Source organism: Camarhynchus parvulus, chromosome 2 (assembly GCF_901933205.1).
Source record: "Camarhynchus parvulus chromosome 2, STF_HiC, whole genome shotgun sequence".
NCBI lineage: Eukaryota > Metazoa > Chordata > Aves > Passeriformes > Thraupidae > Camarhynchus > Camarhynchus parvulus.
In genome coordinates, this window is record NC_044572.1 from 41,127,093 (window position 1) to 41,152,523 (window position 25,431).

A 25,431-nucleotide genomic window follows, 5' to 3' on the forward strand; every position below is an offset into this window, starting at 1 on the left:
GATATTAAATCTGCAGAAGAAGGGATATTCAAAGTTCTCTATTTTTTGAGTGTATTATTCATCTGTTGCATCAATGTTGCTCAGTACTGTAAGACTGTGCACTTGTCTTGTCCATTCTGAATTACTTACATATACTTGAAAAGCCAGAAAAAAGATCAGAAGCAGTGAGCATTTTGTCATCAGCTTCATGTAACCCAGAATTCAGCTTTTAAAGAAAGGAGTCCTACTTTTAGGGAAATCTTTGCTCAGGCACCACAGAAGATAAAGTAACCCTTGACAGAGGCTGTGGAAATGATGCTTTCATTAGATACACAAATGTTGATCAAAACTATTTTGATTTAATGGATGACTTAACTCCCTGGATTGAAATGGAGGTGCAGTAAGGTCAACCAGCTGCCAGACAAGAACCAGGTTCATTAAGTCTTAAGGGAGTCACTTCCACCAATTTTCCAGACATTGCATTCTCCCATATCATTGCAGGGTGAATGAAAAGCTATAGGCAGCAGTAAATAATAGAAGAGAATATGATAAAGTAGAGGGAAGGTTAAGGGTAACCTTCCCGTGAGTTGTTTTCCTGCCATGCATTGGTTACCCCATTGGTTTGCCAGTCCACAGAATGTCAAGCTGTTGCAAGGCTGTTTCAGGCGCATCTGACAATTCTTCAACCAGTGTTTGCTCCATCCATGTGTATGTGCAACCTGGCTCCCAGGTACTGTCTAACAAGGAACAACTGCATATGAACCTGGAATGTTGTTCATTAAGACCTTCACTGGTGTGGAACCCTTGGGAGATCAGTAAATCATCTGATATCCATGCACCACTTGTGTAGGAATTTGCTTCTGAGAACACTTTTGGTACTGGAGTTTCAGTTTTAAAACTTAGGCCTGATCAGAAGTAGGTTGTGCAGTGTATATGTTCCAGAGAACATTTGCATGCTTTTGGTGCAGTTTAAAAACAGATTTGCAGAACAAAATATGATCCAGTATAACTCAGCAGTAGCAACCTGGCTAATTTTTAGAGCTTAAATACTTATTCTATTTCTTGAAGTGAAAAGGCTTCACTCACCTTCTCTTGTGGAGAAATGCTATCATGCACAGGTGATGAAGAGCTCTTTTAAATTTATTTATTACTATTTTTAGTAGGCATTGCACTTATTAGAGTATTTTATTGAGTTTTTTTTTCTTTTTACTAATTTAAATAAGAAGACAGAATTTTCTTCTTGTTTGTGCTGCTGTAGCTTCATTGTTTTTAGTGCTTCAGGAGCCAGTACAGTTTAGAGGGTAATTGGACTTTTTATATATATATAAGTTTAAAATGAAGTTAATATAAAATTTCATTTCCATTTCCCTTATTCCCAAATAAGCTGTCATAAGAAAATGCACTTCAGAGGAATACCAGTTGGCCATGGCATATCTTAGTAATTCAAAATCTTGGCTTTAAAGTGAAAAATAGTAACTGGAGGTGAGGTTTTTTTACTATTCCCCGGTATGTCGCTGCTCTGCACTGGACACGTGGGTTTTTAACATTCTAGTCTGGACACCTGCAGCTATTTTCTCTGTTAACAACTTTGAAGGCTCCAGAGCCTCAGCAAGCAGAAATGCCTGGCTGCAGAGCTGTGTCCTTGCTGCCCAGCTGGGAAAAGCTCTGCTTGACTTTCCCATCTGCCTCCCTCCAGCACTTCTGAGAACACCGTGCAGTGGGGTGGAGTGCTCTTCTGGGAAAAGTTAGCACAAAATACAAGGAACCTGAAAAGAATGAACTCACTGTGTGGCTGGGGGGAATGTGTGTGCATGAAATTCAAACCAAATGTCTTACAGAATTAAGACCGGTTCACAGAGAGACCTCCTGTGTTAAGATTGTAAGCTGAGTGTGTTCTGCCAACAGAAAGAGATGAAAAATGAATGTCATGGACCCTGCAGATTTGCAGTCACCTGGGAACTTGGGCATGTGTGAAGCTTCTGACACATAACCAGCCACATTGAAGCCAGTGCCCACAATTAAACTTCTTCCTGAACTGGGACATGGTTATGAATTATTGGGTTAGCTCTATTTTTTTCCCTACAGGACTGCTTTTAATTCTGAATTCATTCATTAATGTTTATAAGGTGCACTGAGATCTTCCAACGTGCATGGCACTATTGAAATGTTAAGTGTTGTTACAACTCATGCTTGCAAAAGCAGCTGAAGATGAATTTACTTTAGGTGGCAGCCAGTAATGGCTCACTTGGAACAGTTGCACATTCTATGGGGTAAATAACAGGACTGTTATAAATTGGAGCAGTGTTATATTTACATAATAGACAGTAACCACTCCAGAGGTACCATAACAGTCAGCTTGATAATAGGCATTTTGGAAATTATGTCAATACCTCTATATGTGAGGAAGCAAAATGCTGTAGGAAAGCTGATAGTTTGTTGGGGGTTGCAGGATGGGAAGGGTCTTACGTGTCCTTGAGGAAAAGAAAGAAGTATATGTGCCAAATAACTTCAGGGCTAAGAAAAGCAAAACTTAGAAATGATTATCGTATATGTAGAACAATAGATTTGGAAATTATGTCAATGTACAACATCAATATATTTGCGTGAGGAAGAAATTTATGTATATTGCTGATAGTGAATAAACGGGCTTTTTACCGAAAGTGTTTTTCTACCTGGCCGCGGCAATAGTTACTAGTAAATACTGCATGCTTGTAAGGTTTTCAGCATTTTAATCTTTTTATGCAAACACGTCCATCTGTTAACCCAACATGATGGCAGAGCAGAAAAGGGGCTGAGTTCCACAGGCCGCCACTAATGTATACACCAGTGCTATTAGATGCACTAGAGATGGACTGAGCAGTGTGCTGCTGAGTTTGCTCGTCAGGCAGTGCAGCTAAAAGCTTTCAGGCACGTTTGTTCCTCAGGACAACTTCCTCCATCTTCTCATTCCCCTTTTGGCTGTGTACCTTCACGTAAGCTTCCTCCCACACTTTAAAAAATGCAGCCACTTCTTTTCTGCCAAGCCTGTTGCCTGTCCTCCAACTGCTCTGTGCATCAGGGGGAAAAGTCCTCCCAGCTTTGTTCCCTGTCTCTACAGCAGTTACCTGGTTGCTTCTCCCTTGTCTTGCCTTATCTCTAATATTCTGGGTAGTAAAGTTCTGGTAAGGAATGCTACTTTATGAAGCAGTGTGAAACTGTGTCTGCCATATGCCATAACCATGCTGTTAATGGTTGTGCTCACTATGTGTACTCACTATGGAAATAACACCACAGCACCAGCTGTAAGAATGAAACCCTGTTCTTGACTGGAACTGTTCTGTGGGTGATTGCAAAACCTTCTGTCAACAAAAGCATTGGAAAAGCATATTTTGATAAAGATCATTCATTTTGGAAAAGGAAAAGAGGAACCATATGAAAAAGGCATAATTTTAATTTAAAAAAATTACTAGGAAAATTATTATACTATTTTTTTATTCCCCAAAATACCCTGTCCAAAATGGTCATATATGTCTGTATTATTCCATAGCCTTGATGATCCCCACTACAATTACATATTTCATATCAGATATTTCCCCCTAATTCTTCCACCAATTTAAGAAAAATCACTCTGTATCACTCTCTTTGGTTTCCCTGACTGTTAAAAAAATCTCTAATAATTTTTAAGGATTGACTATCAAGGGTCATCTAAAAACATATAAAAACTTTTTTTTATTATTAAAATAATTTTTAGTAACCAAAAATAACAAGCCTGAAGGCAGGAAAATTTGTCATCTAGGAGTTCTGTTAATCCTGTGCTGCTATGGCTGTATGACAGTCCAGGACTACTGTATTCTTAGTAAGAATCATTCTAGTCTTTCCCTATTTATCTGGCTTCTGTTTCTTCGTAAGTCTGTGCAATTTGTAGCCTCATGACAAGTTTCCAGTGGGGCAAGCCACATGAGGTGCAGAAACCAAGCTGCCTTTTCAAATCTAAGTGGCACTCTGCAGGGGCACAGCCTGCTTGTGTGGCTGCTGAGCTGCATGGGTCGCTTGGTGTGTGCCCACCCTTCAGCCCAGCTCATGCTGTGGGGGCACAGCAGAAAATCCTCTCACTGGCAGAGGTCCTTGTCCTCTGGTCCTCCTTGCCCTGGCTGACACAGAGAATGTGATTCCTCCCATTGCGCCATCTGGGGTGGCACTTGACAAAGAAGTCTGGTGGAGCTGGAGTAAGGCACTTTGGAGGTGTAGCCCTCTGACAAAATGGGATAAGTGTGTTAATTTTTTTTTTAGTAGTAAAAAATTGAAACATTTTACTGGGGAGATCGGGCTGGGGAAATGCTTCACTCCACTAGAGCTCTTATACATCCAGTTTATTCATTAGGCATCTCAATCAGAGGATGAACCTGGACTGCAGTTTTAATACGCTCTTGCAACTCAGTCTCAGGATATGCTCCTTGCTTGCTCCTCTCTGCCATGAAGCTCTCAAGACTCTTCCACTGCATCTAGAACCCAGAAAAGCTCTGGAAAAAAAAGATCTGGGCATAACCCCAGTGTCAAAGCTGAGCAAGTGGAGCAGCTTTGAAGATGATATGGCTTTCCATGTTCCTAATAAGGATTATTCAAATTTAGACTAAAACTTACAGTAGGGATTTGATTTGTTTTTTAACTTATCATCCTTCAATAGTGTCTACCAGCTAAAAAAATTTCTACTATTATCTAACTTAGTTGACTGTTTTAAAATCTGAGATAATACTTTGATCCACATTTATCCATGGTTTTATAAATATTTTACATCCTTGAGAATTCTGTTACCAATTTACAAGTAATATCTCAGCGTTAGAGTACATGGCAGATCTAGAGGTTTACAGTCAATAAGATGAAGCCCAGGGGAGGTGGGGAGTCTGGATTTCATTCTTATCTGTGTGTACAGAAACTGGGTTAAGATGAGGACATGCTCATAAGATTGATTTTCTTTTCCTGTAAATACAATGGAGGGATGAGTCTTTACAACTACAGAGAAACACACCCTGCCATAACAGGATCCCCACCCTGTCTCTGCTCAGTCCTTTTGATAAAAGCCCCGTGCTGTGGGCAATCCAGATTAGTTTCAGATGAAGCAAATTGGAAAGATTAAGGGGGGTGGGGATGTGTGTGTCCAGACTTACAAAGCTGTCCATTCTGGTTTTCTAGGAAAATGCCTAGGACCCACATCTCATCTCATCCCAGCAATTGCTAAAATCTCTGTGTCTCATCAATATCCAGTCCAGCTGTGGGACTGGGACAGTTTCACTTTTCATTTGGAATGGTCCATCTCTTCTCAGAAACATGATTTTAACTGAAATGTGGTGTTTACGGAATATCATTTTCTCATTTATTTTGCAACATCAACTGCCATTAAAAGAAGACATTTACAGGAAACATTAGGGGAAAAGACAAAAGTACAAGAATTTCCATCAGCAAGACGCTCACTGGGAAAGTGAGAGACACACAGGCCAAAAAGAAAAAGAGATATTACCAAGCAAACCTAGATAACAGGGGCTGACATTATTCTTTCTGAAGTCAAAATGTCAGGGGAGTAGAAAGGAATGATATGTATAGCATGATATTTTAACTGGGCTGATTTATGGTTGACTCACAAGAGCTGCACAAAAACAACCCCAGTGACAGATAAATTTTAATCAAGATATAGGTATTTCTCTTTCCCTCTTTATCCTTAAGACAGGCCATTAGCCTAAAGAGTGACTTTTGCTTTCTTTTTCTTCTACAAGCAGTAAGAGAAGCTGGATAGGAGAAAAAATATCTATCTATAGAACAGGCAAAGTTCTTAAAATTTAGATTTTGGAAAACATATTTGGAAGTGCTAACTGGGGGACAAACTGTTAAGAGTATTTTCCTGCAAGTCCTTCAAGGTCCAATCCAGCAGCTCCAATCAGGTTGTTCTGAAGAAGAGTTTCTCATAACCAGAGAGTCTCAGTATCCAGTGAGGAGTGGAATTGGCTCATGCACATTGCTTTAACCCTTCATCTGAATTTAAAAAAAAAATTATTTTCTCTTTGCTGTCTTCCTAATACCTTTTGTGTGATGATGACCTGCTTGTAGCCCAAATTTTGCTTGTACCATTTTTAGTTGTGAGTTTCAAACAGCCCAGGCAAGTCTGATATTTCTTGCTACTGCAGAGCAGGGTTAACTGGGAATCATAACTATTTTTATTAGCTTCAAAAATCTGGTCTTTTATTTTTCCATCTGTTATTAATTTTTTTAAGAGATTTCATTTTTTGAGGTGTGAAAAAGGCAGATTTTATTGGCTTTTATTTCTCCCTGCAAAACCTGATTAAAAAATATCTTTCTGCACAGAAAAAACTCAGCCTTTGACACTGTGGGTGTGAAAGTCTACTGAATCATGATATGATGGGAGATAAATTTAGTACATAATTCACATTTTAGTAGGGAATTTACTTTTTTTTCCAAACTTCAGCTTCTTCTGATAATTTTGGTGACAGCATTTGTCATCAAAAGAAGTGTATGCATATATGTATGTAATTCTGCTGTGCTAGGGAGCGTGGTGCTTTATGCTGTCTAAAGGTACTGATGTCTGCATTGTAAAATCTAAAAAGAAAGTAAGTTAGCCATTGAGACACAGAGGGGGCAGCTGAGTAACAAAGTATTTTCTTGCCTGCCAACCTGCATAAAGGCAGCAGGGCTGGTGTGCTGTGAGACTGGGTAGGACCCTGTGGTGGTGCTGCTTAGCTCCTCAGATATCCCCATCTCCCATTCCCTTAACTTCTTTCTGTGTTGAGTACATCAGTTTCAAGTTTGGATATTTTGTCATCTTCCTTTCGATTTTTAGAGGCATTTAAAAAGTGCCTTTTGAAGAAGCTCTTTGGCCTGGCTGCAGGAATTGCTCCTTAGAGGAAGACAGCTAGTAAAGTACACTAGAAGCAAAAGCAGAAAATGAGAAAACCAGCCCTGATGGGAATGATTTACAGGCAATCTCGGTGAGATTAGCAAAAGGAATAAAAGCCAAGTCCACAAAAGGAGAAATGAGATACTGATCTCTTTGCAAGAGACACTGTCCCAGAATTTAGGTCAGTTCAACTGAGCAGCAATAAACAAACAAACAAAAGCCAAGAGAGCTTACAATATCTGGGATCACAAAAAGCTTAAAACCATTCTGAAAGTCATATTAATATTAAGCCAACAGGGAAAACAGCAAAACTCTTGAGTAGGCTACAGCACACCTCTTAAAAAAATTGCTTTGTATCCCCCTGAAGATCCAACATGAATATACATTATAGGATTTACTTAGCACTAGCTGACCATATCTTGGTATTTTGCAAAATACTTCACATGCTGTGCCTTGTTTCTGTTGGGCTATTTCTAGTAGTCAATGCCTGTATCTGCTCACCATCCTCATCCTTTTCTGAGAAATTTGTCTTCCAAATCCACACACTCAGTTCTGTTCTTGCAAGGTAGTTTGGAATCTTTCACCACTTTTTTTTCTTTTTGGTAAAATTAAAATTTCTAAGAATAATTTGTCATTTATGACAAAATATGAATTGGAAAATGTTTTTCAGTTCCAGGAACTTGCGGTCCAAGTGTGAGAATAACATTGTTTCAGACTAGGTTTCAGTATCTCCCACTAGAAAGAGATCCCTGGTTTTCCACAATTCAGGCATGGAATCAGTTTTGTTGTCCTGATCTGTTAAAAGAATCTGACAATGGCATAGGAATAACAGGGAACATACTTTAGGCCTCCTTGTGTAAACTGTGAACGTGAATGAATTATATATTAAAAACTGCAGTCAAGTCATCTAAAGCAGTATTTGGTGCAGCACCATAATGGATATTTCTGAACTGCCTTGTTCGGCTCCAGATCTGGGCCCTCTTTGCTGCAGCAGACATATGACAAGTTCAGGCTTTGTAGATTTTTCCAGGGTCCACATCTATTATGATCCAGATCAGATTTCTGGATCAGATTTCCACACTTAGAGCCACTGCCCACTGATTAGTGCTGCAGCCAACTCTTGAAGAGTTCTAGCAGTTCGCCCAGTCCCTATTCATATCATGTAGGCAAATGCTCATTAGTTATGTACAAATAAAACAGATCCCCACTTTACAATCAGCACATCCATTTTATGTTTTAAGAACAGATTGTTCAGTGCAGCAAAGTGCTATTCATCATGGAGGCATTTCCCACACTACACGCCAGGATCTTTTAATTAGACTCCAGGGATTGTTGCTCCCTGGCCTGCATTTCTAGCTTAAGGGTATGGTGGAGAGAAATTCAGCCTGAGAAACCTTTGTGGCACCTCACGTTCACTGGCAGATCTGAAAGCCTCACCTTCAGGGCCAAAACCTGCACTGTCTTTGAGGCAGTCCTTACTCCTCAGCTGTCTGCGTGCTTGAGTTAGTTGAAAGAGAGTTATGACATAAGGCATAAACGGACTCAAAATCCAGCTTTTTCTGCTTGAGTTGGAAAGGGCTTTAGAGAACATCTGGTTCCAACCCGCCTTTCATGGGTAGGGAAAGCTCTTCCATGTAGTGGGGGAGAAAAAATCAGAAATGCATAAAGGTTAATTTAAAATTATTTGCTGTATGAAGCAGTTATATAATGTCCTAATATAATGTCCTAAAATATAATATGGATAAAAAATCGAAACATGGAGTTCTTTTATGTTCAGGATTAAACACTTACTGCTCTCCAGTAGCTGGAATTGCTGTGAATCCATGTTGGGTTGAGATTATTTTAAAACAATGGGAAAAGGATAAAAATTAATTAAATACAACAGTTTGGAAAGACTTTTCCTGAAGGAGAGAGACACCTTTGTGGAGGTTTCAATTGCAAAATCAACACAACCTTTTAGGGTATTCATGACCCAGTGTTAATTCTACTGCTCTGATAAATGACCTTTTTTTGCAGCTTCAGAGTCAAAGAGAGAGCCACTTTCTGGAGTGAATGGAGCTGGGTGAATCACATGGTCTATGGCAAGCTCTGGAGTGCTTAGCAAATGAAGTCATCCAGACAGGATTAAACACAGTTATGTCTCCGTAGCAGAGCCTTGTTTATGGAAAATGAGTTTGGGCAATTGGCTTAGCCTAAGCACATACTGTTCTTTTTTACCTAGGCACATAAGACTTTCTTCTGTCCCAGGCAGAAAATGTTCCTGAGTTTAATTCATAGAGATGGAGCTTGGAAGAAGGAGGCTGGCCTATCTGCTCCTCTGATTTCCCATAGGCTTGGCAAGCTCCTCAATATATACAACAGCCTGTGCTGCTTTTTTTTCCTAATGAAATCCTACACTTTTGGAGGTTCCTGTGTCTTTTCCAAATGAAGCCGCCAAGAAACACATGAAGCATATATCAGCTGCAATTAGAAAATAGTGGTTTAAAATTATGTCGGTATTTTAAAGCATAAATATTCCTATTCATGTGCATCTAAAATGCAAAAATGCACCAGCTGTGAGGTCTTTCCTTTACTTCAGCTTATGAAAAACTCCAGGGGATCAGGAAATTTAGAGCACAAGAATGGTTTATTTTTATGCCTATTTCCCTTGTCATTTCCTTTTCCCATTCCAGTCCCTCTGAGAGGAACCAATTAACTTGAGACATTTTCCACATTCATTAGTATCTTCATTAAAAAAAAGGGCAGAATTGTTTCAAGACTTGTATCTTGTGCCCACTAAACTGTGATAACATTGCCTGACAGAGTGTAGTGAATACCAAAACTGTTAGAGATATAAAATCTGTGAATTAATAAAACTGTTACATTTTGCATCTGCACTTGTATCAAAATGGAACAGAGACTGCTACAGAACAGCAGGTTAATAAATAAGATTAAGAAAGCAGGGTAGTGGCCATAAATTAAAAGGTGATTGTCAATGCTGTTGGAGTTAGTTGCTGAAAAATAACCTGATTAGAAGAACAAGGTCTTGTGACTCCAGTAAAAGGCTTTAACACCATCAGGCAAATAAAGAGTCACCAGAATGTCACCTGGGCTACCTGCCACAATCAGAGAGATGGGGCAGCCCCATCTGGGTGCTTCCTGGGGAGTCCTGAACCCACAGAGCCCCTGCTGCTGGTACTGGTGCATGTTTACTCTCCTCTCTGCCTCTCCTCTCTTTTCTCCTGCCATTTAGTGTCACCACAGCTGCCCTGCCATGATCACAACCAGAAGCACAGGCAGGGGATGGGGAGAAGCACAGTACCTGGAGGGGCAGGGAGAGCTGGTCCCTTAATATGTGTGGTCTTCTCACCTGATCTGGCTGGTTGGGGATATTGCTCTTGTCCCACAAGGCTTCTTACATGTCTGCTTTGATTCGGGCCTGGTGCTGTTCCCTTGCTTCTTGGCCTCAATAGAAAAACAAGAGGTTAGTAATAGTGTAGGAGAAAATTACTTTTGCTGGTATATATCATTCCCTGCTGTTTATCACTCTATTTCTATGGCCATACCATTCCTTTTTGCATACCACCACATCATTGCATACCACTTTTTTATTATTGTTATTTCTAGGGAATACACTAGCAGGTTCTTTTCTGCTGCTCTTTTTTATTTTTTACTACTGAGGGAGCTGGAATTGGTTCAAGCTGTCCAGCCAAAATTGCATATAATATTTATTCAGAAGTCCTCAGATTTCCTAAGACCAAGGTAGATGGTTCTTATAACCACTTCACTTCTTTGCTATGGAGACATGAAATCCAGTGCAGATTTTTCCCATCCTTCAAAAATCAAATGTTGTAGGGTCAACATTGGGCACAGAACAATAGCATACCTTGGAGCAACTCCAACAAATTTTCATTTTAGGATTAGGAATTCCTGTGTATCAGCAACACTTCATGCTACTCTCCATACTCTTTGCTTTTTGTCATGCTGAGCAAGTAGTCACAGAGTTATCAGTTCTCACTAGCAACCCTTCTCTGACCCATTTACCACAAAGAGCTCTACAATCTCTTTTAGTGACAGTTGCCCAGCACACACACGTCTGACACTATTTTTGGTGAAGTTCCAGCAACTTGCTCTGTAATTCCTAGCTGAATCTTTTTTCCTATTAGTAGGGTTTTAAAGTTGCCAAGCACAGCCAGCATTTAAGGCCGAGGTTTTGTGGTTAAAGGCAAATACAGTCAATTCTGAAAGCAGCTAGAGTCTAGTTGCTGCTTGAATGAAATGACTGAGTCTTTGTAGCTCCATCTCAACTATTAAAATTAGAGAGAGAAAGAAGACAGAAGGAAAATTAAAGGATTTCTCATGAAGCAAAACTGTCAACCCCAAAATAAAATGAAGGGACTTTTCATATTTCTTAATCTGATCCCCCCAAACCTGTGGTAAGATTAGAGAGGCTTTTTGGTTAGAAGTTCTTAGTATCCAAGCTCCTGTGTCTTCAAGACTTCACTCCAAAAATTCAGTGTGCTGCAACGTAAAGGATTAAAGTTTTCCTGAATAAATTGTCAAGATTGCAGTTGCATTCAGTTACTGTTTGCAAATTATTTTTCTCTGGGGATAAAAAAGACCCTCAGTTTTAGGGAAAGGACTTGCATATGCATGGCAGTCTGTAGGTTCAGACATAGAAAAGAGATTTCTAAAAGCAAAATTTAATAGGGGAAATATAATAACTGAGGTCTTGATAAACACAATATGACATCACAAACAGCCCTGAATATAACCTCCACCTCTCACTCATATCTGCTGCTGTAATCTAGTATCTGTTATCATGTTGCTTTATAGGCTTCATTACACACACATAGAAGATAAAGCTGAGCCAAGTATCTCAAGCATCTTTCAGAGTATGCAAGCACAATACCTTGTAAGTGCCTGAAAGTATTTCAATTTCAGAGTGCTGAAAAATTCTCATGTATAAGAATGCTATATATAGGACAGTTCACCTCAGAAATTATGTTTAGCTTTTTAAAATAACATTTTTCTGATTTTAATCAGCTTAATTCTTCAGTCTCCTGTACTTAAAATACAGGAAGCAAGAATTAGACAATGGATAAAAGAGCTCATAATAACTAAAAAAAAATTTCCTCCCATGAAGTCGGAGATCTGAACCTTGCAGGAATATCAAAGTGCTGTATTTATTTTCTGTGCATTCAATATTTTTAAATACCATAAGTCTTTAAAAAATAAACAACTTAGAGCACTATTCCTCCTAAAAATATTTTTAAAAGACACAATTTTGGTTTTGGTTTCTATATTTTTGAAAAGAAGAAAATTAATTCTGATGTAGGGGAAACCAGAAAACAAAGCAAATGCTGTAACATTCCTGTAGAAAAGTAAACAAACAAACAAACAAAAAAACACTGTAGGCAAAGATGTACTGAGCTATCAGATTGTAATGGCAGTGAAGGGAATCACAGCACACTAGAAAAGGGAAAATACATATAAAGCCAAGTCAATCTCACTACAGAAAATAAAAAAGATAACTAAAGTATGTGCATTGACTTTACTTGTCCCCGCCACACATCTATGGATTTCAGTTGATGATTTGGGATATGGGAGGTTTTTACATTTTCATGTGTCTGCTACTGGCTTGAGGATATAAACTCTCTCCTTGACAGCAAACTGCACGAGAGATGGAATCTTGCAAAAACATATGCTAAGGGTCCTCAAGCCAAGATCAGAGCTGTGCATTTCAGAGTTTTCCGTGGAGCTGGTCGTGCAGTACTCAGCCTGCTCCGGTCATTAGGGATACCTCTGCCTTTTCCACAGGTTAAGATGGAGTGATAGAGCCAGAGTATTTTATGTGATGAAAAGTTGGATAATAATATTTGTGGATGTTTTCTAAACTGTTGAATAACAGCTTGGACTGTTCTGATGGTGCAGGTGCCTTTGCAGTGGAAAGGTCAGCAAAATTTTTATCAATGATTAGTCACAGAGTAGGTGCAGCTAAATTTTTTGAGCCTTTTGTCTAATGAATTATGACTTCAGTGATATGATCACTGATCCAGCTCCTACTGAAGTCAACAAGAATCTTTCCATTGATATTCAAGAGAAGCTGGATATAAACAGACCTACAAAGTCAGTAGTCTTTGGGAAATACTTCTTTGGCTTCAGACAGAGAAAGATGCAGCCCAATAAGGCTGTAAATATTTCAGGATAGAGTTATATACTTCTGCTGGCATAGCAGACAGTTTCTTTTTATCTGGACATAAAGAGCACTTCAGACAGCTTCTTGATTTTAGCTGGTTAGAACAGTTTTAAAGTTCAGAAAATATTGCATTTTAAGTGGCAGATGTATTCCTCACTGCTGTGGGTCAACAGCAGGAAATTTTTGAGAGAGCTTGAAAGAACTCACTGTTTGCCATGTTGATGGACATTCATTGATTTGCTGCATATTCTTGGAGGTTAATTGCAACTTTAGATGTAAGCATTTGGACACATGGATCAGCAAAAACTCTGATGCAGCCCTTTTTGGAGTTATTGCAGGACTGAACTAGCATAGTGTGGATGATTGAGTCAGAGAGGCTAAGCCTCCTCCTTGTGCCTAAGAGAGCCATTTTTCATGTTTGCTGAAATTCCCTGAAGAGATTAAATTTATGGACTAAGGCTATTACTAGAGGTAGTGAAAGGGGGGTGGAAGAACCTCAGAGACCTTCACATACAGGAAGTTGCTATGGGATTCAAATTCTCCATCACAAGAACGTGTTAGGAGTGGGCCGAGAACAAAGACGTGAACAGATCTCTGAAATCCTCAGAGACCAGCGGGAATTTAACTAAATGGACACTGAGCTACCTACATCTGAAAAAACCACACTCTATGGGGAAATGCAAGTATGTGCATAGTGGGGATGGAAGGAAATTCAGTTTCCTCCATTATAAGTTCTGTCAATATGTCTTGCACTGACCAATGTTAATGAAGCGGACTGTATTTCCATCACTACCTGGTAACTCTGGCCATGCCAGTGTGTTTGTGTGCATGCTAAGTCTGTGTGTGTGTGTGTGTGTGTGTGGAAAAGGACATTTTTTCTGTCTGTCTGCACCTCCTCTTCCCTTCAGTAGACAAATCTGGCAACAGGCTACTCTCTTTACCTCTGCTTCTGCATGACCTCCCCTGAGAACAAACACTGTACACTAAAGCTTTGCCCTGAAATTTTTATAGCTCCTCTAAAAATATTGTACACACACTTAAAAAGACATCTTATCAGAAAACAATTACATGGAAGCCCTTTTAGAGTAAATTACTGTAGGAAAAACATATCCTTCCTCTCCTCACACAGCATCAACACATACCATTATTACGTACGTGTTCCTGTCAGGAGTCCAACCATGTATACAGCTGCATATTGAAATGTCTGTACATTAGACAGCTACATACTTTGAGCAGCTTCAGAAACTGCAAGCAGATTTTAAGCACATTCTGTGCTTCATCCTTATGGCCCAGTTCCTGTTATCCATCAAGCCTGTTTTAAAATAGGACGGGTTTTTGGTACTGCAAAGTCAACAGTGCTGGAAAGTTGGCAGGTAGGCTTGTTTAAACAACATTCCCAAGTAGTCTCCTGGCAGGTGTTTCCAGAGTACTTTGAGCACAATTCTTTGGATGGGAGATCTGCCAAAGTACATAGCAACAGGGAAAGAAGTGTTTTCCTTTTACCACAGTTGGGACAGTGCAGTGGTTTAGATGCTGCAATGTGCATCCATTTCGGGAGCTTATTTTGGCTCTGAGTCAGAACCTATACAATGGTAAAATACACAGCATCTTCCTGCCTGTTTAATGCAAGTGACTTCCAGAATATTGACTGGTGGGTTATCTTCCTGGCAATGGGCCAGCCTCAGACATGCCTCTTGCACCAATCTAGTCTGTCCAGCTGTATACAAACCTTTCACCTTGGAACTGCTTTCCATAGAGCATCATGCTGCAAGGGTTTGTGCAAGTTCAGAGCAAATGTTAATCTCATAGCTGGCCAAAAGTACAAAATGGGAAGGGTGGATGGGGCAGGAGAGGGATTAGAGAAGCCTTTTCTACTTGGCACTGATTTCTGTTACAGCCAAACCTAGCTTTTCTTAATTGAAACCTGTCCTTTGGATTTGAAAAACACACAACTGGTTTTATAATCCTTCTGGCAGCCTGTCCACTTCTCAGTATGTGTCCTGGACCTAAAATTACCTTCTATAATATCCCTGCAGAAATAGTCTCTTAGATATGTGTACTCTTACCTACATACAAATGCCCTCTGACCTAAAATAGAAACAGGTATGGGGAAGAGTAAACAGACATCAAAGGCTAAGGGAAACATTAACTGAGGGATATGCTGGTTTGAAATTTAACCTTTGATGCTGTACTGAAATAAGCCCTGTTCAAAGACATGGCCACAGCATGTTTGGTTGTTAAGCAAGTTCTTAGTAGTCTAATACAAGACCTGCACTACAGGTGACCTGCACTCATGCAGCCTTGATACAGGCTATAGAGTGTGCTCTATAGCACAAAACTGTTTTCCAAAGTAAGGGCTTAAATCTAAAATCCAATTCTAGTTCTTAGTTGTAAAGAAAAAAATCTGGGTCAAACCAAAACACCTGTATTTTCCTGGATATGTAGACAGCCTAATGAAAAAGTTCAGATGTGACCGATTCCCATCGGTTGAGAACCTTCCACCATTGAGGCAACTGTGTCAGCATCCATACTGCCAGTTATTTCACTTGAGCTGTTGCTGGGCATGTGACACCACTCCATTCTGCCTCTGTACCCACCCCCTTACTCTTCCCCATGCTCACCCACCCCCACAGGGCTGTACAGTGAGTTAACAACACCTTCACCTCTCTCATTCCTAAGTCTGCAAGCTGCCACAGGGACAGAAACCTGCAGTACTCTATAAGCTGCAAATGACAATACTGTGTGCTAAAGTCTGCAGGAGGACAAGCAGAGTGGGCAGTAACTTTTTTCTGTTTCATTTTGTAAAAATCTTCATTTCCCGATTGAAATTGTCTGGCACAGAATTTTCAGGTTTGGAGTGGTCTGCATCAAATCCAGCTGGCCTGGCTACAAAATGTGTGGACTGGCAAGGACCCTTCTTTGTCCTCTGTAACTGTCAACCTTCCTGTTTCACTGAGCCTGTCCTGTTTCCCAGCCAAAATTCACCTTGGTCTGAGCTAGCAGCAGGCTCTTCTCTAGGGGCTTGGCTTCTCCTGTGAGTTGTGACTCCTCCTGTCTTCAAAACTAACTTCAAAGCTCTCCTCTGATTAATATTTTATATGTGACTACTTCCATTATTTTTCTTTGTCTTTTATGTGTAAGTAAAAGGGGATTATTTTTTATATTCTATCTTACATAAGTTAGAGAGCTTAGATATATGCTTACAGACAGGAACTTTGTGGGATCAGGCCCTGTGCAAACACAACACAAACACAGGCAGCCTGGCATCAGACACCTCCTTGTCCAGAGGTAGAGGGTGGATGAGCAGGAGAGCACGAGGACACAACTAAACACTGCGTGGTGACGTGGTAGATCTGAGCAGCCCTGCTCTTACTGCACTGTGGCATGCTGAGCATTGCAGCAAATGGAAGTTTTCGGCAGAATTTATGATAAAAACTGTCCAAAACAAAGCACAAGGGATTACTTCAAGGAAGCCCAGCCCAGCAAGATAGTTAAATACTATATTTTAGGAGAGACCCTGCAGTATCTTCTTCCTAATAAGTTCTTAATAAATTGTTTTCCATTACTTTGTGTGATAACTGTTTTAATTAATGAAACCAAGAAACATGAAACAAAGAAAATGCGCAATGGATCCAGGGGAATCAGCTATTCTATTCCTAGTTTGGTGTCTGACTTACAAAACTACCTCTCAGTGGTACACATTGATACTAGAGTAATACTGAGGCATTACAGTGAGAGTTGCCAAGTTTCCTTTTCTCTTATTTTTTAGAATACCTAGTTATCAATCATTTAATATTCTCAGGGGGTGACATTTACTCTGATGTTGGCTCTGTCCCCAGGGAAGAGAGTAATCCAAGAAAATAAATGCCAATGCTTTAAGTCTGGATGAAGCAAAATTTGAGTGACTATTTCCAGAAATGTTTATAGTACTTGCCAGTCTATGTTGCTCAGATAAAAAATAGAGTGAATAATACTAGTATGGTTTGGAAAAAAAAAAAAGCTATATTCTGAGATGTTATTGGAATCCTAAGCATTTCCAGGTGTTGTGCATGGCTTACAATAGTAAGGATATAAATTTTCCCAGCCTCTTTTTCCTTTTTGTTTTGACTTTTTCTAATGTTGTGAATGATACTAGACTCACAAGCCTGGAGAATATTCATTTGTCCTGAGACAGATTGTGTATGCTCTTGATGATTGGGCTTTTCCATTCTGATCTATGATCATATTTCTTTTTTGACATCATTCCTTTATGTTGTAGCTGTCTACCTTCTCCAGATAATGGAGCGAGACCATCACCATTTTCTAACAAAAAAAACCCCCAAAAACCAAAACCAAAACCAAAACAAAAACAATAAAAAAAAACAACAACCAAAAAACTTAGTCCATTCAAGTTGCATAAACCACCACAGACACCAATGTGAACACAACACCACTTGCAGCGATGGTAACACATTTTAGTCATTACCAAAGTAGGACAGATGTAGTCTAGTGACCTAAAACCCTCAGATTTACTTTATAAATCCTATAAATCTCTAGATTCCTTAACCAGAAGTTGGATCTGTTGCATCTAACTGATTGTCAGATTGATAGACATGCCTGTTCACAGGAATAAAGAAATTTTAGTTCCTTAATAATTGTGACTGGGCGTATATTCTCAAACAACTTGCCTTTAATTTCTGGAGTTTGCTGATAATTGTTACTCTTAGCTAGAAAATGTTCCTGTTGGGGAAGGTGCAGTATGGCTGTCACTTTTTAAAGGAAAATATTTAAACCTATGTGATCTCGGAGATCTGCATCAGTCAAACAGGCTCTTGGAAATGGAGCTTTGGAAACAGAAAGAGAAATTTTCAGAGCTCTTCTAAAACTCAGGGGACATTGCCCATCATTCTCACCAGTAGCTTTTGAAAGAGGAATGTTCCTGGATGTTTTACTTCCCTTACAGTTCTGGCTGTAATTTTACTCCAATGCTGGCATAGCTTTCTCTAGTGTGGGCAAAGGTCTTGCAACCAAATGGAATTTCTGTGAGTGTGGTTGCAAAATGCTTCTTCTAGAGAACCTGACAAATAAAACACAGAAGAATGTGCTGAGTTATCAGTGTGGGGTTTTTTGGGGGGTTTTTGGTTTTTGTTTTTTTTGGTTTTTTTTTTTTTTGCAAAGCATTCTAATGCCTGTCATCCTCTTTGAACAGTCACTTCTGAAATTTTTGAGAGTTTGTCTGCACCAATGCCAAATTACCAACTAGGATTCTGTATTAAATGAACTTTTCAGAATGCAAAGAAAACACATATTTTCCTCTGTTGGGTGAAAGGTGCATAACAGTAATTCAGTAGAGATTTTCCTGCAGAAAATAGAAAGCACTTAAAGCCTTGGAACAAAATGTTTTCTAAGACTTGCTGCATGGTTACCAGGCTGTTGATTTGGAGCCAGCTTTCAGATCTTGTTTGTTTGGACCTGTATCTAGGCACAGCTGCTAAATCAGCTTACCAGCACACCTCCGTGGAGCAGATCCTCCATCTAGTAACTCTCAGCAATGTGTGCTGCTATAGCATTTAGCTGCGAGAGAGCAGAGTATCAGTTCTGACACATCCCATTTCCTTTACTCACCTCAATAATCGAAATGTGTCCAATGCTCTACTCTTTGGATTTTGTGACCAATTAATAAAGGGGATAGAGAATGTTTATCTGGCTGATTAGTTTGTTGCATTGCACAGAAGACAATTTAGGAAATCCCAGCCCATGCAGGTGAGAAATATGGAATAACAAAATTTAAATATAGAAGAACAAGAAAGAAGTAGCGCATTAGAATTGTCTGTTGGAAGGCAACTCACCTTCTAGCGAGACATGAGGACAAGGCTAGGAAGGCAAAAGAGATTCCAGATTCTTTGGAAAGGTGCTGTTGCCAGGACTCTTGGGAAGGATTCTCAGTGGAGACACTCAGAAAAGACCATGGATGTAACATAGGCTGTTTTCTTACAGGGTGTTGTCTGCTGAGCTTTGTCAATATGACATCTCATTTTAAACAGCTATTGTGCATGTGTTCTGTTCTGTGACACCACCTAGTTCTAACTATTCCAGGCCTGTTTTAAAAATAACTGGCAGAGCTCAAGGATTTGTTTCCCAAATAGAAATATGAGGTTATCTTCAGATTTCAATATGCGAGTGAGAACGGCTATATTTGAAATGACATTCCTTCGCAACATCTTTTATACCAGAGACAACAAACAACTTTCAACATTTTCTTTGAGCAGAAATATAATGGGAATAGCAATTCAACCTTTCCTTTTTATTTTTCTAACCTGTTGTTAGCTCTGCGCCAATGCTCAGCTTCTAACTTGCTGAACAAAAGTAGTGACTGTATTTCCAATACGTCATTCTCTTCTACATAATTTTTTTCAGGAATATTGCAGCAAATAAATTCACTAGTAGTATTCCTAGAAACTATGAATTTTAAATGCTTATTAGGGTTCATCTGCAGAAAATATATTTTCAACTCATAAAGCTTAATTTTTAGACAAGATAATTTTCATCATATTTCAGCATCTTAAATAATTCCATCTCAGCTCGAAATTAATGCCATGCAAGTGAGTCATTGTAACAGACCACTGCCATGCTTTTAAACCAGTACCAAGCAGAGTCAAATTAGTTATTGCAAATAATCTCTAGTTGTATTCTGCCACAGAACAGGAGAAATACTCTGTGGTGAATGAATCCAAACCAGACTAACCCTCAACCTTAGAATTTTAATTACTGAATGTTCTTACCCAGCTGTCTATAAAAGGTGCAGTCACTAAATTTTGAAAAGCATATGCATTGAAAGAAAACTGGGAGGTGTTCACTATTTATTTCCAAAATTTTCATTTCATTGAAGTACATGATTTGTTGCAAATTATTTACCAGTTCCATTAATGAGAGAGAGGGGGGAAAAAAGCCATACAACAGCTTCAAAATAGAAAATGGAGCTAGTGTTGGCTGTCTTAGACTGAAGGATAAAGACATTTCTCCTTCAGAGCAGGCTTCAGCTGGTGCAGGAAACCATGTACAATGGAATTCATGTCATATCACTTCAGTCATCTGAAAAGTAGATGTTTAATTTAGTAGCTGCCTCAATATGCTCTGTAGCCAGCGGCAAGTAGGCACCTCCTGAAAATCCTCATCCACCTCAGATGAGTTGAATACTCCTCCCCAGTGATTACAGAGGAAGCATCAGTAACCCAATAGCTCAGACAGCTGCCTTTCAGTAGGTCAATGTCAAGTGAGATAATCCTCCTTACGGAAAGGCTAAAATTACAGGTCAAAGTTTATTGTGTGCATGTTTTTATTTTGTCACAAGGGCCTGTGGCTGGTGAGGGACAAATGTATCCATGACATTGTTGTCCTGCTCCTGGAATGGTTCTCACTCTGTGAAACACAACAGCCCAGGGACTGGCAGCACTGGGAAAGAGCAGCTCAAGGAACAATGGGCTCGCAGCTGAGCTGTGCGCAAATGAGGAAAGGAAGCCATTTGTCATCTGTAGGCCTTAATGGAGAGCCACTTCCTATTAATTAGAGAAACACAGAAATTGAGAAAAAAAAGAAAACAAGAAACTTACGTAATATGATCTCAGAGCTGGCTGATTCGCTAATGTAAAACACAGGGTGGAAAAAAAAGGGCTGATAATGTGGAACAGTAGGGCATGACTGCTGATCTCATAGAAAAAACATGCGGAAAATACTATTCAAAACACTGGCAAAATGACTTCATGTGAAAGGCAGATTTCTTCTCTTCCAGTGGGCAGAATGTTCCAAAGGAACCTGCATGCGTCTGCATGTGTGCTTTTTCCATTAGCAGGCGTGCAGGAGGCTTGGGTATGGCAGAGTCAAATGGGCATCATTTGGTTCACATTGTGAGTGTGTTTTTGTCCTAAATTAGGGCACTGTTAGATTGTATATGAGACTTTTCCTGCTTCTGACCCGCATGTAAGGCTGGGAGAATTTTCTGAGGTTTCAAAAGTTTGGGGAGCAAAAGAAAGTTTCTTACCAGATGCAGTCATTCACTTCTAGCTCTCCAGACTCAAATGGTTAGGAAAGCAGAATTAGCAGCAGGACGTGCCCAGTTCCTGCTTTTTAAAACTGGAGGCTGGAGCATGGGCAAATGATTCAAGACACTCCCTTACTACTCTCATTTAAACATGTAACAGGTACACTTCTTATTATTTTGTCTGTTGTGAATAGCTGAAGAAACAGGAATTTGTTCACACAGAACAAAAAAAAAAAAAATCCTCCCTTCATTATACTATTAAAAAATTAAAATTTACCAGGAAAAACTTCCCTTCTCTTTCACATACTGCAAAAAGGGTTTAATAGTGACTGCTTTAGGAAGAGATAGTTTGCTGTGCTAAAAATAGAAGGTGTCCAGTACTTTGCATGAAATGTAGTGTTCAAATTCCGTAGTATTTACTAAAATTTTATGAGGGATTTCTCTAAATGTTTATGAATTCTGACTCCCACTACTACACACTCAAGCACTACACTCTTTTGCTTTTATTGGCAGGAAAAGGAGTTTGACAGGGGCTGATCAGAGACTTAAGAAACAAAATTGTTGGCCTCTGTTTCTCATGCTGTTTTTCCTTCCGTCACAAAATCTATAATAAGCCTGGGCATTGAATGAGATTCCACACATGCTGAAAAATGAACCCAGATGTCCATTTGGAGTTGAGCATGGTCCTCTCCCAAACAGACATCTCTCCATCACTTCCCTGGAGGTAGATGTGCCATATCAGCACTACTTGTGTGAGCACAGTCTCTGTCACCCCCTTCCTTCCTAGCAAACCTATGTTTCTCATCTGTGTGTTTTTGGAAACATCTGAGTGAAGACAAAACTGAAGTTTTAACCCATGCCCAAGAACCAAAAAAATAAAGCTGTCAAGTCCTTTACCCTCGGTATTAAGTGCTTGTCTGTGAATTGGTGTATTATTTTGTCTTCTCTGACGCCTGGTGTTATGACACCTTTTAATTCTTTCACAAGTGCAGTGGCAAAATTAGTTATTTTATTGCTCATAACTGTTGCATGCACTGTCTTGCCTTAGTAGTGTTATTGTCTGGATTAAACTAGTCTGCTTCAGGTAAAATCTACTAGGAGTGCCCATTTTTAAGCAACAGTATTTTTGTTAGGTCAGGCATTGAGCTGACTCAGATGTAGCTTACACTGGCTTTGGGTTCTTTTTAGAGCTGTGCAGAAGCCATGGCAACAGACCCAGGCTAAGAGAGGCAGGCAGGGCATTTCTAAATGGGGCTTTGAGATTTTCAGTGCAGTTCACTGGAGAATAGCCTGAAATCCATATAGATATATGTGGCACTCAACTGGGATCTTGAAGTATTTTTTCATTAAGAAAACGTTTTTGCATAATTTCTGACCTTAAGCAAAATAGCCTTGGCATTTGCAAAGGCTCTGAAGATTGTTAATATTTGACTAGTCCCTATAACTTCAGCAAATCAAGCATCAAGTGCCATAAGGGAGTGTGACAGGAGTTTGTCTTTTTGTTATTCGGGTAGGAAGCATACATTATTCTGAGTCATTGCATTTCCCAAGAATAGATCTAAGAGCTGCAGTAGTCCACAACAGAGGGTAAAAAGAAGTGTAGGAAACCCAAAGATGGCACACGGGTATTCTGTCATGCTGTGTTGTCTAGAGGTAGAAGCAACACCATAGAAGAAAGAGAGATCTGTAAAAGGTAACACCTCCCTGCTTCTGTTTAAATTTAAACTGCACTGGAAACCATTGTCTCATAAAGAATTGAAATAACCATCAGTAAAACATTCTGTCTTGGAGGTGCAACACGTCCTGGATTTCTGGTGATCTTTTACTAGGCAGGTTTTAATCTCCATTTCGGGGGAAGAAAATTACATCCTGATGCAACCCTTTCAGATAGGCTGCTGCCACTGGGCAAAAGACTATATTACCTAGATAAGGGGAGTTTTGTAATGTAAATTGTGTCCCACATTTTCTTCTAAAAAATTTCCTTCACTCTCTCTCTCTTTCATTTTCAAAACAGCTGAAAATTTGTCATGTACCTTAACATAGAGCTGAAATCTTAATCCCAGTTTTATGAGGTCTATTAAACTGATATGTATTGTGCTATGTGGGAATTAATCCCAGGTGGCCTCCAGGAAAGCCTGGTGTCTCCAGTTCTCAAGTGATTGTCTCCTGTGTGTGTGATCTGTGTGTTTTCCAGTGTGTACAGTGCATTGTGTAATACAATTTAATGAGATAAAGACAAGTGGAACGTGCACACTTAATCAGTTCAAATGATAGTATTTCCTAACCCATATCACCAAGAAAGGCTCACAGCTGTTCAGGCTCATTCCAGTGAGTAATAGCTTTCAAAAAAATGAACCATAAAAAACAATAGAAATCAAAATGTAATTAGAGTTAACTAGTAATCTTTCTGTCTTAATTACAGCATTGTAATTGTCCTTACTTCAGAGAGAAAACTCCTGAGAGAATTTTGCCCACTGGATTGTTTAGAGAAAAAAATCAAAACCCTGTAATTTTTTTCTCTCTTGTGTGGTTTCTTCCTTTATCCTATAAACTGTCAGGTTCATGTATTTTTAATTTCATTGTCTCGGAACACGTTAGCTGTGGTATGGAAGTGACAAAGAAAAACTGAGTGTTTCTGAAGGCTTACGGAAAAACTGGGCAAAGTTTAAAAAGATCATTGTCCACATTGCTGCAGAAATTAGTGATTGGTCTTCTTCAAGGTAAAACTGCTGAAAAAGTACTGGAAACTGCTTTCATGAAACAGGATCTATTACTTCATGTATTTTGAACTTGGTGGATTGTACATGTTCCTCCAAATTAGTTCTACCTCCCTCTGCTCCTCACCCTTCATATCCCCTTTCCAGGACATGTTTCTCTAATGCCTGTTTTTGCCCCTTGTTAGACTGTCCATATTCTGAACAAAGTTCTTCTTTTAATTCCCTTTTCATCTTCTCCCCTCTTATCTTGTCTTTCCTATAATGAGCTGTTTAATCCCCTTAGGTTTAAACAACATTCTCTCCCATAGAAGAGAATGTTGTGGGTATACTCTGACTGTCTTCTCAAGGCCTTGTCCTTCCACCACAGATGTCTCTCTGCTCACCAGAACCTTTCTGCTGCTTCATTTGATTGTCAGGGTGGGAATCACTCACGTAAACATCAGTGTTCAGAGACCTTCCAATGCTTAGGGTATTCCCTAAGGCTTTCAGTTGTCTGTCTTGAAATCTATTATGGGGCCTGTGTCATTTGAGGCTGTCACAACTATGTTTAGGTAACTGAATTGTTCTCTCTTAAACCCTCTTGCTCTTCTCTGGCACAGCAACCTGTTCTCTGTGACAAATGCACAGTGTGTAGGCACAAGACAGCTTGTCAAGCATCTCCTCTCTGGCATATCTATTTCCCGGGAAGCTCCAGCTGTTGCTCCCCTTGAAACTTTTTTTCACAGTATCAACTTCCAATACTGAAAGAGTTCTAGAAAATGGTGAAGTCACTCAGACACGTCAAGGTTTATCCCTTGATAAACCACATTTGCCAGCAGGATATTGAAGAAAGACAGACAAATTATCACCCATATTTGAATCTACGTCCTGATTTATATCACTATATATTATCATAGGAGGTTTGACAGAAGGAAATGCATTCAGGATTTTATCCCACTTGTAGCACTAAATCCTTATTTCTCAGATTATGATTTTCCCTTGCTAGTCTCTGATAACCCTTCTTTTTATGCCTCCCACATGAGTTCCTGTGAAAATGTAGCTCAGTCAGGTGTTTTGGGTGAAAATCTGAAAGACTGAACAAGTTCAACATGGGCCCTGAGTCTGATACCCTTTTATTTTCCCAAACCATAGCTCCATACAGAGCTTGAAGAGTAACTGTGAAGCTCAGCAATACTTCAGACAAACGAAGCTTTGAAAATGGCAGCAATAGCTTCATTTTCCACCCACTAATATCTTTTAAAACCCCACTTAAAATAATTCTTCCATGAATTTCGCTAAATATTTGACCTTATGTGTCAGATTATGAAACAAATTACAGAAAATGCAATGATTTTTCTAAGAAATTAATGAAATGTAATCATAGAATGTGTCTAATCAGTCTAGAATCTTGTCATCCTGGGATTTTATTACATGTGCAAGTATTACTGGAAGAACTCTAAGGAACTGACCCTTGGGAACCCTTTTTTATGGGGAAAAAAAAAAGCCAGAAAATATCAGTTTGCTGATAGGGTCAAATGATTTTTCTTAAAGACATTCTTCAGTGAGGTGGGAAAGCATCTATCTGAAAATCAGTTCTTTTGCCAAAATTTGAATCACCTCCTCAACATCTTTGTAATGACAGGCTGGGAAATCTGTGGGCTGTTGTTACCAGCAGTAG